Genomic DNA, 13017 nt, shown 5'->3' on the forward strand with positions numbered 1-13017 from the left:
TGCACAGAACAGGCTAAATTTAGCCCTTATGCCCTTCCTTACTTGGTCAGCCTACCAGTGTGGGTAAATATAGATAGGTAACAATGTGGGCTTGTGTCTGTTTGAGAAAAAGTAAAGAAGGGAATGTAAGAAACTGAAGTATAAAAAAAACAAAATTGTCAAATCACAAATAGTTGACATTAAAATATAATTTGTAAAAGCAAAAAGGTTGTGGAAACATTGTCATTAACTCTTTAAGTAAAATAACCACATCAGAGTTCTTATAAAAATGGGTTTGATAGGCTTATTTAGTGTTAATAGTCTTAGATAGTATAATCACAGGGTTCACTCCCAATCTAACTCAGGAATGCAGCAGTGTGAAAGCTTCTTGGAAAGTGTACTTGCAGTGCTTCTGTTTCATTCACCTCCCTGGAGACAGTTCAAGAATAAGCCAGTCTGTTTGCAACTCTGGTGTTACATTTGATCCTGAGATTGGTTCTGACCTCCTATTTTTAATATCAGTAGTGTCATTGCTGGGCTTTACTGAAATTCCCCTCCTTCATTATCACGAGGCTTGACTATTCCAGTGCACTTCTGGCCAGTATTCACATTCTACTCTCCGTAAACTCCATTCTCAGCTGCCAGTGTCTTAACCCTCGGCAATTCCTACTCCACTGACATTCATCTCTGACATCCATTAGCTCTCCCTGTTCGGAGGCAGTGCCTTCAGTTTCCTGGGTTCCAAGCTCTGGAGTACCCTGCCCATATCTCTCCATCTCATGCTCCTCCTTTTAAACAATCCTCACCTCTTTGAACAAGCTTTTGATTGTCTGAAATAACATCGTCTTACATGACTTAATGTCACACCTTAGTTTATAATGTTCCTATAAAACTCCTTGTGACATTTCGTTTTCTTCGAGGCACTATTTAATTATAACTTGTTGTTCAACTTATGACATTTTACAAGGTCTTCCAGTCTCCAGCTGATTGAAGACCGAACCTATAATGACAGGTATGCATTGGGATGCTGTGGAAATAGCGATGAAGGGCTTAAAATTCTAATGGGTCGTTCCTTGCTGCTTAGGAAATTGCTTGAAAGTTTCCAACTCTAAGCTTGCAATACAGACTTGGGGAAAAAGATCATCTTGATAGTTACTCAGGAAATGTTAGACAGATAAAAATTTAGTCAAACGCCTGAATAAATTCATAATTGACACTCCGTCCAATCACTTCTCTGGCTATGTCCCCACCACTAGCACTTTTAACTACCCCCCCTACCATATAACTAACCCCTAACTACCTGATTAGCCTTAAACCACTGGAGTAAATACCCCCTCAACTTGAGCCAACTAGTCCCAGCAACCCAAATATCTATCTCAGCCACTTAACTATTTACAGAAAGCGGTCTCATTCTATCAACAAATAGGCAATCTGTGAAAATAATAATAGTCCTGCATGTTGCAGAATGCTTCCCTATCAGCTTTCATGTTTCCTTCTTCCTGCAATAGTCAATTTATTTGAATCACCTGGACCATCTCTGACACCTCCCTCCCCTTCCTGCACCTCTCCATCTCCATTAATGACAACCAATTTGACAATGACACTTTTTACAAACCCACAGACTCCCACAGCTACCTGGATTACACCTCTTCCCATCCTATCCCCTGCAAAAATGCCATCCCGTATTCCCAATTCCTCCACCTCCGCTGTATCTGCCCCCAGGAGGACCAGTTCCACCAGAGAACACACCAGATGGCCTCCTTCTTTAGAAACCGCAATTTCCCTTCTCACATGGTTAAAGATGCCCTCCAATGCATCTCGTCCACATCCTGCCCCTCCACCCTCAAACTCCACCCCTCCAACTGTAACAAGGACAGAACCCCACCCCACCCCCACCCAGTGCTCACCTTCCACCCTACCAACCTTCGCATAAACCAAATCATCCGACGACATTTCCGCCATCTCCAAACGGACCCCACCACCAGGGATATATTTCCCTCCCCACCCATTTCCACTTTCTGCAAAGACTGTTCCCTCCGTGACTACCTGGTCAGGTCCACGGCCCCCCTACAATCCACCCTCCCTTCCTGACACCTTCCCACCACCGCAGGAATTGCAAAACCTGTGCCCATACCTCCTCCCTCACCTCCATCCAAGGCCCCAAAAGCGCCTTCCACATCCAACAAACTTTCACCTGCACATCCACCAATATCATTTATTGTATCCGTTGCTCCCGATGTGGTCTCTTCTACACTGGGGAGACTGGATCCTCCTAGCAGAGCGCTTTAGGGAACACCTCTGGGACACCCGCACCAATCAACCTCACCACCCTGTGGCTCAACATTTCAACTCCCCCCTCCCACTCTGCCGAGGACATGAAGGTCCTGGGTCTCCTTCACCGCTGCTCCCTCACCACCCGACGCCTCGAGGAAGAATGCCTCACACCAATTTCACCAATTTCCTCATTTCCCCTTCCCCCACCACAACCCCAGCTCAGCACCGCCCTCATGACCTGTCCTACCTGCCTATCTTCCTTTCCACTTATCCACTCCACCCATGACTCTGACCTATCACTTTCATCCCCACCCCCATTCACCCAATGTACTCTTTGTTACCTTCCCCCACCCTCCTCTTTGACTTACCACCTCAATCCCCACCCCCATTCACCTATTGTACTCTATGCTACTTTCTCCCCACCCCCACCCCCTCTCATTTATCTCTCCACTCTGCAGGCACCCTGCCTCTATTCCTGATGAAGCGCTTTTGTCCGAAACATCGATTTTCCTGCTCCTCAGATGCTGCCTGACTTGCTGTGCTTTTCCAGCACCACTCTAATCGAGACTCTGGTTTCCATCATCTGCAGTCCTTGTTTTTATCTAATTTATTTGATGTGTCAAGATAATCCCATGTTCCATTTGATAGTGCAATGTGGTACAGCAAAATTGTAAAAAAAAGTGTACATTGATTTACAAAGATCATAAGTTGATAATGATCTTTGCATTTAGACTCAATTGTGTTTTATCAGGTTTAGTAATAAATAATGAAGAAGGTTGGCAAAAAAAAACCTCTTTGCCATTTAAAGCAAAATACTTTGGATGCTGGAAATTTTAAATAAGAAGAGAAATTGCTGGAGAAACCCAGGCAGGCCTGGCAGCGTGTGGAGGGAGAAACAGTTTACGTTTTAAGTCCAATAACATTTCCAGCATTCTTTGTTTTTACTTCACTCTTTTACCCTGCTAGTTTCTCTTTGTTTTGCAAATTCGCTTAAATTAAAGAATTTCTTCCTCATCTACTTCCAGGTTTGGGCCATAGATGTAATTTCATTGATTGATTCTGTTCATCCTAATTCATTTTATTTTAGCATTATCCTTCTCTTCCAAGGGGGTGGGGGGCATTCTTTGCTTGAGGACCCCCTGCAGTAAATCCTCCACAACTTGATTGCTGAAAATCAACATCCTTAGTGGAGCCATTTTTGTTCAAAGTGATACAGTGTATGGCTTTAAGGTTAGCAATAAGCCTTCAATAACTGTTACTGCTAGAAATCCTGATGTATGAACCTGGTTCTAAAGTGTAAAAATATAATAATTTATGTGGCTACTGTGCCCAAATCAGCTCTTTTGTTTAAAGGCAGTGCCCTTTAATTAATAATTCCAGTAATATAAAGCCCTTGCTACTACATTCATCATTTTTATAGGATTCTTGTACAGAATACTAAAATCCATGGATTAAGTGCACATCCTCATTCCTCCTGTTCTTTAAAAATCAGCTGGTTAAGCATTTAATTAAATTTCACTCTCTGTGCAGAAGAAAATATATGTGCCTCCTTCAAAGAAAACATCAATGAGTGACACCCTGCCTGTGGGATAATTTCAACACTGCCAGCTGCCTCATTGTGTGGAAAAAAAGTCATCCAGCGGCTGTGGACCCTCCCCAGTGAGGCCTAGATGAGTGATGGCTATGTTTGTTTAAGTTGTTCAGGCTCAGACAGTAAATGCCATTACATTTGCAACTTCAAGAGCCCCTTTCTGATGAGCTACTTTTAATTTTATCTTTCTACAATCAGTCCACAGCTGCCTTTCACATATCTGAGCTGATTAGACCACAGTTGCAATAACAGGCAGGACAACCAAAACAATGCATTTAATCGAGTTTTGCATTCTTTGCTTGGGAGTGAACTCTACACATGCCCCTTTTATTTGCAGAATTATACTCTTGGGCCAGAATGTTTTTTAATTCTTGTGAGCAGATTTGGAAACATTTCCTTTCTTTTACCATTTTTTTTATATCGAAGAGTTCAACATGTAAGTTTGCTCGCTGAGCTGGAAGATTTCAGCCGTTTCATCACCATCACCATCATCAGTGAGACTCCGGTGAAGCACTGGTGTTCTGTCCCTCTTTCTACTTATGTATCTTGGTCTCTTAATGTGGGTGATATCATTTCTGGTTCTTTTTCTCAGAGGTTGGTGAATGGGGTTCAAATCGATGTGTTTATTGATGGACTTCTGGTTTGAATGCCAAGCCTCTAGGAGTTCTCGTGAGTGTCTCTGTTTAGCCTGTCATTGGATGGATGCGAAGTGGTGTCCTTCTTCGTCTGTATGTAAGGATACTAGTGATAGTGGGTCATGTCTTTTGGTTTAGATCAGAGTGGTGCTGGAAAAGCACAGAAGGTCAGGCAGCATCCGAGGAGCAGGAACATCGACATTTTGGGCAAAAGCCCTTCATCGGGAATCGAGGCAGGAAGCCTCCAGGGCGGAGAAATAAATGGGAGGGCATGGGGCTGAGGAGAAGGTAGCAAAGAGTCACTGAGATTCTTGTGGAGAGAGGAGGAGAACTTTTTCAAGGTAGGCATCCTTACAAGATGATTCTAAGTAAGGTTAAAATCAACTAGGCAAAAGTGAGGACTGCAGATGCTGGAAACAGAGTTTACATCAGAATGGTGCTGGAAAAGCATGGCAGGTCAGGCAGCATCTGAGGAACAGGAAAATCGACATTTCGGGCAAAAGCCCTTCTTCAGGAATGAGGCTGGGATATTGATTTGTTTGTAGGTCTTGTTATTGAATGTGAAGGGGCTAATGAGGCACAGGTTCACTAGCTTGAGGAAATTTGTCTTTGGTGGTGGACTTGGTGCTGTCTGGTGTTTGTGTCCTTGGTTCATCTAGTAGTGAGGTCAGTGTTTCTTTGGCCAGGCCGATGTTAATTGATGTGAACAGGGCTGTTATGTCAAAGGAGACCATTATTTCGTCCTCTTCTATCTCGGTGTCTTTGGTGTTCAGGGATTCGTGGGTGGAGTGAATGGAGTGGAATGACTCTTCTACGTGGTATTTCAGTTTTTGGTGGAGTTCCTTGGTTAGTCTGTATGACGATGTTCCAGGTAGTGAGACTATAGGTCTGAGGAGGGCCCTGGTTTGTGTACTTTAGGTAGTCCGTGGGAGCAGGGTGTGTTGGATCTGACCAGTTTTTTGGAGATCTGTCTCGTTCATTTGTCCTGATTTTTAAAATTTCTTCAAGGTAGCTGTGACACAGTTTTCTAGCTGTGGAGTCAGGTCTTTTGCTACCTGTTGGTAAGTGTTGGTATCTGTGAGCAGTGAGTTCACCTTTTCAATGTATTGTATTGTGTTTAGAATGACAGTCGTGCATCCATTGTCTGCCAATAGATTACAATGTTTCTGTCTTTTCTTGTCCTTTTAGGGTTTTGCTTTCCTGTGTGTTGAGGGCATTCCCTTCCTTCTTTCTGCTTAGTGTTGGTGCTACTCTCTGTCTGATGGTCTGATGGGTTTCTTCTAAGAGTTGGTTGTCTTTCAGGGTTATTTTTTAATGCTGCTAAGAAGTCCCTTTTTATCTGAGTCTCTGTAGTTGTAGTTCAAACCTCTTATTCGGGAGGCTTTTTCTGTGTCTGTTAGTCGTCGGTCTAATAGGTTTTTAATCCAAGCCTCTGAGATGTCAGTGTTGTTCTTTTACGAGAGCTTGTCCAGTTTTTCCTTTAGAGATTTTTTTTTCATTTTCTTTGTTTGCTGTTGTTTGATGCTGATAGCCCGTTCTAGTGTGTCTGTCCATTCATGTCTGTCACATTGGGGTGTATAAAGCTTTTTGGTGTGAAATTTCCCGATTGTATTTGTGGAGTCGGTTGTGGTCATCATTGATCTTTTCTTGCAATATTCTGCAGCCATTCTGTTCTGCAAATCTTTTGGCTTGTGGGGTGTTGAATACTGGTTTGTATTCGAGACACTTTGGTAGTACCTGATTCCTGAGGCATTCATACAGCAAGTACAGTTGTTTGTGGGTGGCACTTAGTTGGATGGCATTGATTCCCTCTTCAGCACCTGCACAGGCACTGTAACCCAAATCTTCCACCGTTACATCGATGACTGCATCAGCGCAGCGTCCTGCACCCAGGCTGAACTGGAGCAGTTCATCAACTTCGCCCACAACTTCCACCCCGCCCTCAAATTCACTTGGCTCATTTCGGACACCTCCCTTCCCTTTTTTGACCTCTCCATTTCCACCTCCGGCGAGTCTCCAGACATATGTTTACCACTAAGCTACAGACTCCCATAACTACCTGGACTACATCTCCTCTGACCCAGTATCCTGCAGGAACTCCATCTCATTCTCCCAATTCCTCCATTTCTGCTCAGATGAGGAGACATTCCACTCGCGAGCATCATAGATATGCACATATTTCTAACTACGTTCTTTCTGCTTCAACCACACCCCCCATCATCCAGATAGTCCTCTGCTGCACCACCTCAATTCCCCGTTCCCCTGCTCTAAAACCCCCACAATCAAGAAAGACAGAGTCCCCCTTGTCCTCACCTACCACCCCACCAGTCTCCTTATCCAACACATTATCCTTAAATACTACCAGCAACTCCAATTAGACCGCAACACCAAGAACATCTTCCCCTCTCCACCTTCCGCAAGGACCATTCCCTTCTACAGTCCTTGGCTTGTGTCACTCCCCACTATACCCCCAGGTACCTTCCCCTGCAATCGGAAAAGATGCAAAAGCTGCAGGCACACCAACCCCCTCATCTCCATCCAGGGGCCTAAACAGTCCTTCCAGGTAAGACAGATGTTCACCTGCCTCTCTTCCAACCTAGTTTACTGCGTCAGTTGCTCTTGATGTGGTTTTCTCTCCATCGGGGAGACCAAGCATAAACTTAGAGAATGGTTCACAGAGCATTGCAGCTGGGCCCGCAGGGGCCGACCAGACCTCCCAGTCACCACCCATTTTAATTCCCCTTCCCACTTCCTTTCCAATAATGACCATTCTTGGCCTCCTCCATTGACACAATGAATCACAGCACAAATTGGAGGAACAACACCTCATCTTCTGCCTGGGCAGCCTACAACCTAGAGGACTCAACATATAGTTCTCCGATTTCAAATAATCTCCCTTCCTATCCCCCGGCTCCCTTTTCAGACCGTCCCTTCTCTTCCGTTCCTCTTTGCCACCAACCGATTCATTCCTCCCATTGATCAGTCAATTCATATCCTCTACCTGTCTTCACCTATCCCCACTTCACCACCCTTCCCTCCCCACCACCCCCCTGCCACCACCTCATTTATCAGCAGTTCACTTTACACCCGCTTCTAGTTCTGAAGGAGGGTTATACCTGAAATGTCGACTTTTCCACCTTCTGATGCTGCCGAGTTTGCTGTTCTTCCTGCCTCCTGCCTGCCTACGTAAGGTTTGTAGTGGCATTCTCCAAGGACCTTTGCTTTTCCTGATATAAATTAATGATCCAGATCTTGATGTACTGGAGACAATTTCCAAATTTGCAGATGAGATTAAACTTGGAAGAATTGTCAATAGTGAGGATAGTGTGGAACACCAAAAAGAACATCGACATTTGGAGTAGACAGATAGATGCCAGGTGTAGTTCAATGTAGAATTGAGGCGAATTCAATGAATTTTGAGGTGATGCATTTTGGTTGGAATGAGAGTAAAGACTATGTAAAATATGGGGCACAATTCTAAATAAAATGCAGGTTTGGAGGGACTGGCGTGTAAATGTGCACAGATCATTGTAGGTGGCAAGACAGGTGGAGGAGGCAGTAAATAAAACAGTGTTCTTGACTTCATATATAGTTTAAAGCACAACAGCAAAGACGTATTGTTAAACTTGAAGCACAGCACTTCTTCGACCCCAGCTGGTGTGCTGTGTGCATTTGTGGGTGCAATATTATAGGAAAGATATGATTGCATTGGAGACCGTGCAGAAGTGATTTACCAGACTATCTCCAGATAGTAAAAATCTTAGATGAGGATAGATTGATGAGATTGGGACAGTTCTCTGTGGAGAGAAGGCAGAGATGAAATCTGATTGAGATTTTCAAAACCATGAGTGGATTGGGCAGAGTAGATCGGATGCTTGTAAAATGTCTACTCGTAAAAGAAACAATAAGGGGGCACTGATTTAAAGTGATATGCAAACAAAGCAAGAGTGTTGGTGTGATTTTTTTTCACTCTCAAGTTGTTAAGGGACGGAATGCATTATCTGGAGGTGTGATGGAGGCAGCTTCAATTAAGGCTGCAGATTTTTAAAAATAATGCAATAGTATGCTTGGACTTGGGGTAAAGATACGAGACTGACTCTAGATAACAGAGCTGAACTAGGTATGATGGCTGAATGGCTTCCTTCTGCATGGTAATAATTGTGGTTCTGTAAATAAGAGCAAATTCAGAAAGAAAAGTTCAAAAGCGAACAGCTATAAGTTATGTTGGAACTAAGGATATGGAAAAGAATAAGACATGTGGCTAGCAGATGCAATTCTAAGTGTCAAGTGATGTCTCTTGGAACATGTGTATTGACTGAAATTGGATAGAAGGCTCTAGGCGAGACTAACCAGCCACTTAGATGTTTACCAAAACTCCCTTTGTTTTGCACTCTATGCCTCATTTCATAAGTCAAGGAATTTTTTTAAGAAGTGTAACATTTTAGTTTATGAAGGAATTTTATGGGGGAAAATAGAAAGATTATTTCCCAATTGCAAATTCAAAGAGAGGTTACTGGGAAAAGGTGTTACAATATGGAATGCTTTGCCATTGGGAATAGAGGCAGCATTTTCTGATTGCAGAGTAAACTTCTGAAACAGGGGAAGATATGAGGTTCAGTGAGAACAAGCAATAAAATTGCAGATTATTTTGTTAAAGTGAAGGCATAAAAAACTAAAAGCTATCTCTCTGCTCTCTAAATCTCTACAATTTTACATACACATCTTTTGGCAAAAATACAATCATTCCTGGCAAAAATAAATGTTCTTGGATATCAATATTCCAGGGTTGCAAAAGAGAGTGAGTCTTGGAAGACAAACTTAACTGATCCTGTTTGTTGGATAATGATTTAAATCCAACCTTCTGCATTTTTTCACTTAATGATTATGCTGCTTTGTAAAAGCTGACACGTTAGTGATTTTGTCAACAAATTGAGCTATTTTGAGACATATGTTTCCCTAGGTGTGAAAATCACTCAGGTAACCATGATGTTTGAAAAGCTTTAATCGGGTGTTGTGGTTCAGGCACTTCCATCAATCAACATTGTTTCTGTGTTTCGGTGTGAAACCACCCAAAGATTAATGTTCAAGCTTTCCAGCTCCTAGAATTTAGCCACCGGTTAAATTGGCATATCTGATTTAATACTCATGGAACTATACAGCACAGATCATATCATCATGTCTGTCAGCACTTTGGAAGAGCTATCTAACGTAGATGGTTCAAACCATACTTTTTCCCCATAGCCCTTCAAGTATATATCAAATTTTCTTTTGAATGTTTTAATTAAATCTGCTTCAAATATTTCAAATACCTTTCCTGTACTTGATCACACAAAAACATTGCTGTATACACAGTTTTCTCTTCATGGTATCTCGGATTCTTTTGGAAATCTACTTAAACTCATATTCTTGATTACCAACTCATCTGTCATGTGAACTTTTCCTTTACTGTCAGAACGTTTTGGCTTTGAACACCTCTATTAGATTTGTTCAATGCTTTAAAGTAAAGCAACTCTGGCTTCTCCCATTAATCCACATAACCAAACTTCTTCATTCTAGTACCATTTTATAACAGTCTCTAGTCCATACTAGACTCCAAAGAATATAGAAGCCAGAACTGATAATCAGGGATTAATGAAAGCATAGTACAACTTAGTTTTTTGTTCTCTATTCCACTGTAAAGGTAAGGGTCTAACTTTTTTTTATATAAAGCTTCCACCACTTTTGTTCAAGCGGACATTAATAATGGTCAAAAAGGTACAACAGGATTGCTGGCCTACATAAAAATGTCAACACCTTCAGAAAAACCTGGGGAAATAAAAAGGCAAGACAGGAAAGCTTTCTCATTTGTCATGGATACAATGGGCCTAATGTCCTCCCTAGCTGTGTATTTCTATTTCAGAAAAGGTTGAGTCTTTCAACCACAATTTAAAATCACAAATTCTCTACAAATGTAGAGAAGAAATAGTTAACCATAAATAATTTTACATAGGAGAGACAGACTCAATATTTTTATTATTTACAAAAAAGAACATTTTACTGCTTACAAATACAAGTACAAGAATGATAAAGACAAATATGCTGGTACAAAATATTTAATGGCTTGATTCACAAAACATTCTTTAAAAGTAGTGCACATTGAATAACTTATTCCCTTTTAGGGCAAACAAATAAACGTGTTTGTTTTGTAATTAGTCAACATACTTATTAATTCACAGATTTTCTCTGATTACGTCAGTTGGTAAAGGCTTTATGCCAAGTTAGATGATCTCAACTGGGAATATATGTCACTTCAGCACCTTTGAATAAGGAAAAGACAGATAGGATTCCCTTTTCTGATACTTGTCTGGAATACAAGTGTACAGATTGAGTTTGCAGTACAATCTGGCCTCAAAAATAAATTATACATCTTGTGGAAATTAGTTTTAAACACAAAATGGGACAGTACTGAATTGTCTTCCCTGAAAATGTTGCTTGTGTTCTAATACAATACAGGAGTTTATTCATTCAGTAGTACAAAGGACCAAATTTGGTAAAGATATGGTTTTCGTTTTAATGACTGAAGTAATCTGGTCATCACGTGACTAGAAAATATAAATTCACATGCTGGTATTCAAAATTGAAATCAGGTCCACAGTACACAGAAACGGAGGTCCTACATTAGTTTCCAGCTTCTTCACAAAATTAGTCTTGGCCGACATGGCACATTTTTCTGCTGAGAGAGCTCATAACAGCATGATGAATATTCATTAGAATTGCAAAATTTAACAGATGTCACTAGTTTTAATATACAGAGGCAGCGAAAAGGCAGGTAAGCAGGGGGCTGGAGAGAACAAAAGGATAATATCTTTAAAACAGAGTTGTAGGTCGAAGTTAATGTCAGAGAACACTTTTACATTTAATATGGGAGAAAAAGTAGGAACTCTCTCCTCCAGGATTTGCCGAGGCTGGGCCAATTATAATTTTCAAAACTAAGGTCAATTGAAGAAGGTACTGAAGAAAGTTTTGGACTCAAAATTAACTCTCCTTTCTCTTCACAGATACTGCCAGACCTGCAGAGTTTTTCCAGCAATTTAGGTTTTGTTTTATTTCCAGCATCCGCAATTCTTTGTTTTTTTTCTTGTTTTTAATTAGGTTTTGTTGGGTATTAAGGATTGTGGAACAAAGTCAATTAGATGGAGTTAAGCTACAGATCAGCCATTAGCAAACTGAATGGTAAAACTGGTTCAAGGAGCTAAATCATTCAGCTTTGTTCCTATATCCCAATTTGCTTTGGTGAGCTAGGTGGGGAGGAAGTAGCAACATTGAAACAGAAAGGTGGTTAGAAATGTCCAAATATAAGTCTTACTGAATAATGAACTAAAAGTGTACATATTCTGGCATATCCAAATAATCGAATTTCAAATATTTTACAAATGTATTTGTATTAAACCATGTGTGACACGCAATGTAATGTTTTTTTTAAAAACTGTAATGTTATCCCATTTTCAAATAACACACAGAATTCACTACATAAAGCTCCAAAAGATTGAGCATTTCTTTGACTTACCACATTTATAAGTGTGACAAATGATGGTGAAAACAAAACTAAATCTCACTAATTCAGGTGAAAAGGAAATTCCTGATACAATCTAGCTTCCTCAGTAAGCTAAAAGGTTACTGCTTAGGCAATATTGATTTAAACTAAAACTGATCATTCATTCTGAGACAGCTTTATTTGAAAATACAACTTAACTTTGTTTAACGAATTTATGTAAGATACTGTCGATGTTCAACATCTCAAATATAAACAAAGTGCTGGATATATTCAGCAACACAGGTAGTGAGAAATAGGTACAATGTTTGTTTAGGTGGTGAACTAGAAAATGTTACAGATGCAACAAGGGCAGGGGAAAAGGAAGGTGAGCCAAAATTTAGAACGAATAAAGGAAAGCAGAACTGATTAAAATGTCAGAGGTGATTTTGTTGATGAGTACAGGCATTTTTTTTAAAAAAAAGTGTCAGTCACACACATATGACAACTGAAATAGACCGACTTTTATGAACCTGCACAGGAACCTTAGGTAGCTGCACAACAGCACAGTTTAGAAGGAAATTTGGAATGGTGCAAGGCTAATAGATGAGGACAAGAACCAAAAAATAGGTTTAAAGTTGTGTATCACAACCAATTCATAACCAGCTAGATATAGAAACAGGACTTAAGTACATATTACTGATCTTTCATTAATGGCTTAAAATGGTTAACTATCAGTCCCATTTATCATACAGGGACCATTCAAAAGACTATCATTTATGACTAATTTCTTTACTCATCACAAATTTTACTAACACTCTCCAAATGCTGATATAGGGGATTTGATCATGTTACATCAAGTATCACCATGGGGCGTAGGGGTCCTGGAGAAGTTGATGTTCGTACATGGGCTCAGGCCAAGGAGATGGTGCAGATGCAAAGAAGGAACAGCTCAACATTCTGAAGAACTGAAAATTAACTTAGGTAGGGGTACAATCAACTAAAACAGAGACTAACCATTCAAGTAC

Source organism: Hemiscyllium ocellatum, chromosome 11, assembly GCF_020745735.1.
Source record: "Hemiscyllium ocellatum isolate sHemOce1 chromosome 11, sHemOce1.pat.X.cur, whole genome shotgun sequence".
Classification (NCBI taxonomy): Eukaryota; Metazoa; Chordata; class Chondrichthyes; order Orectolobiformes; family Hemiscylliidae; genus Hemiscyllium; species Hemiscyllium ocellatum.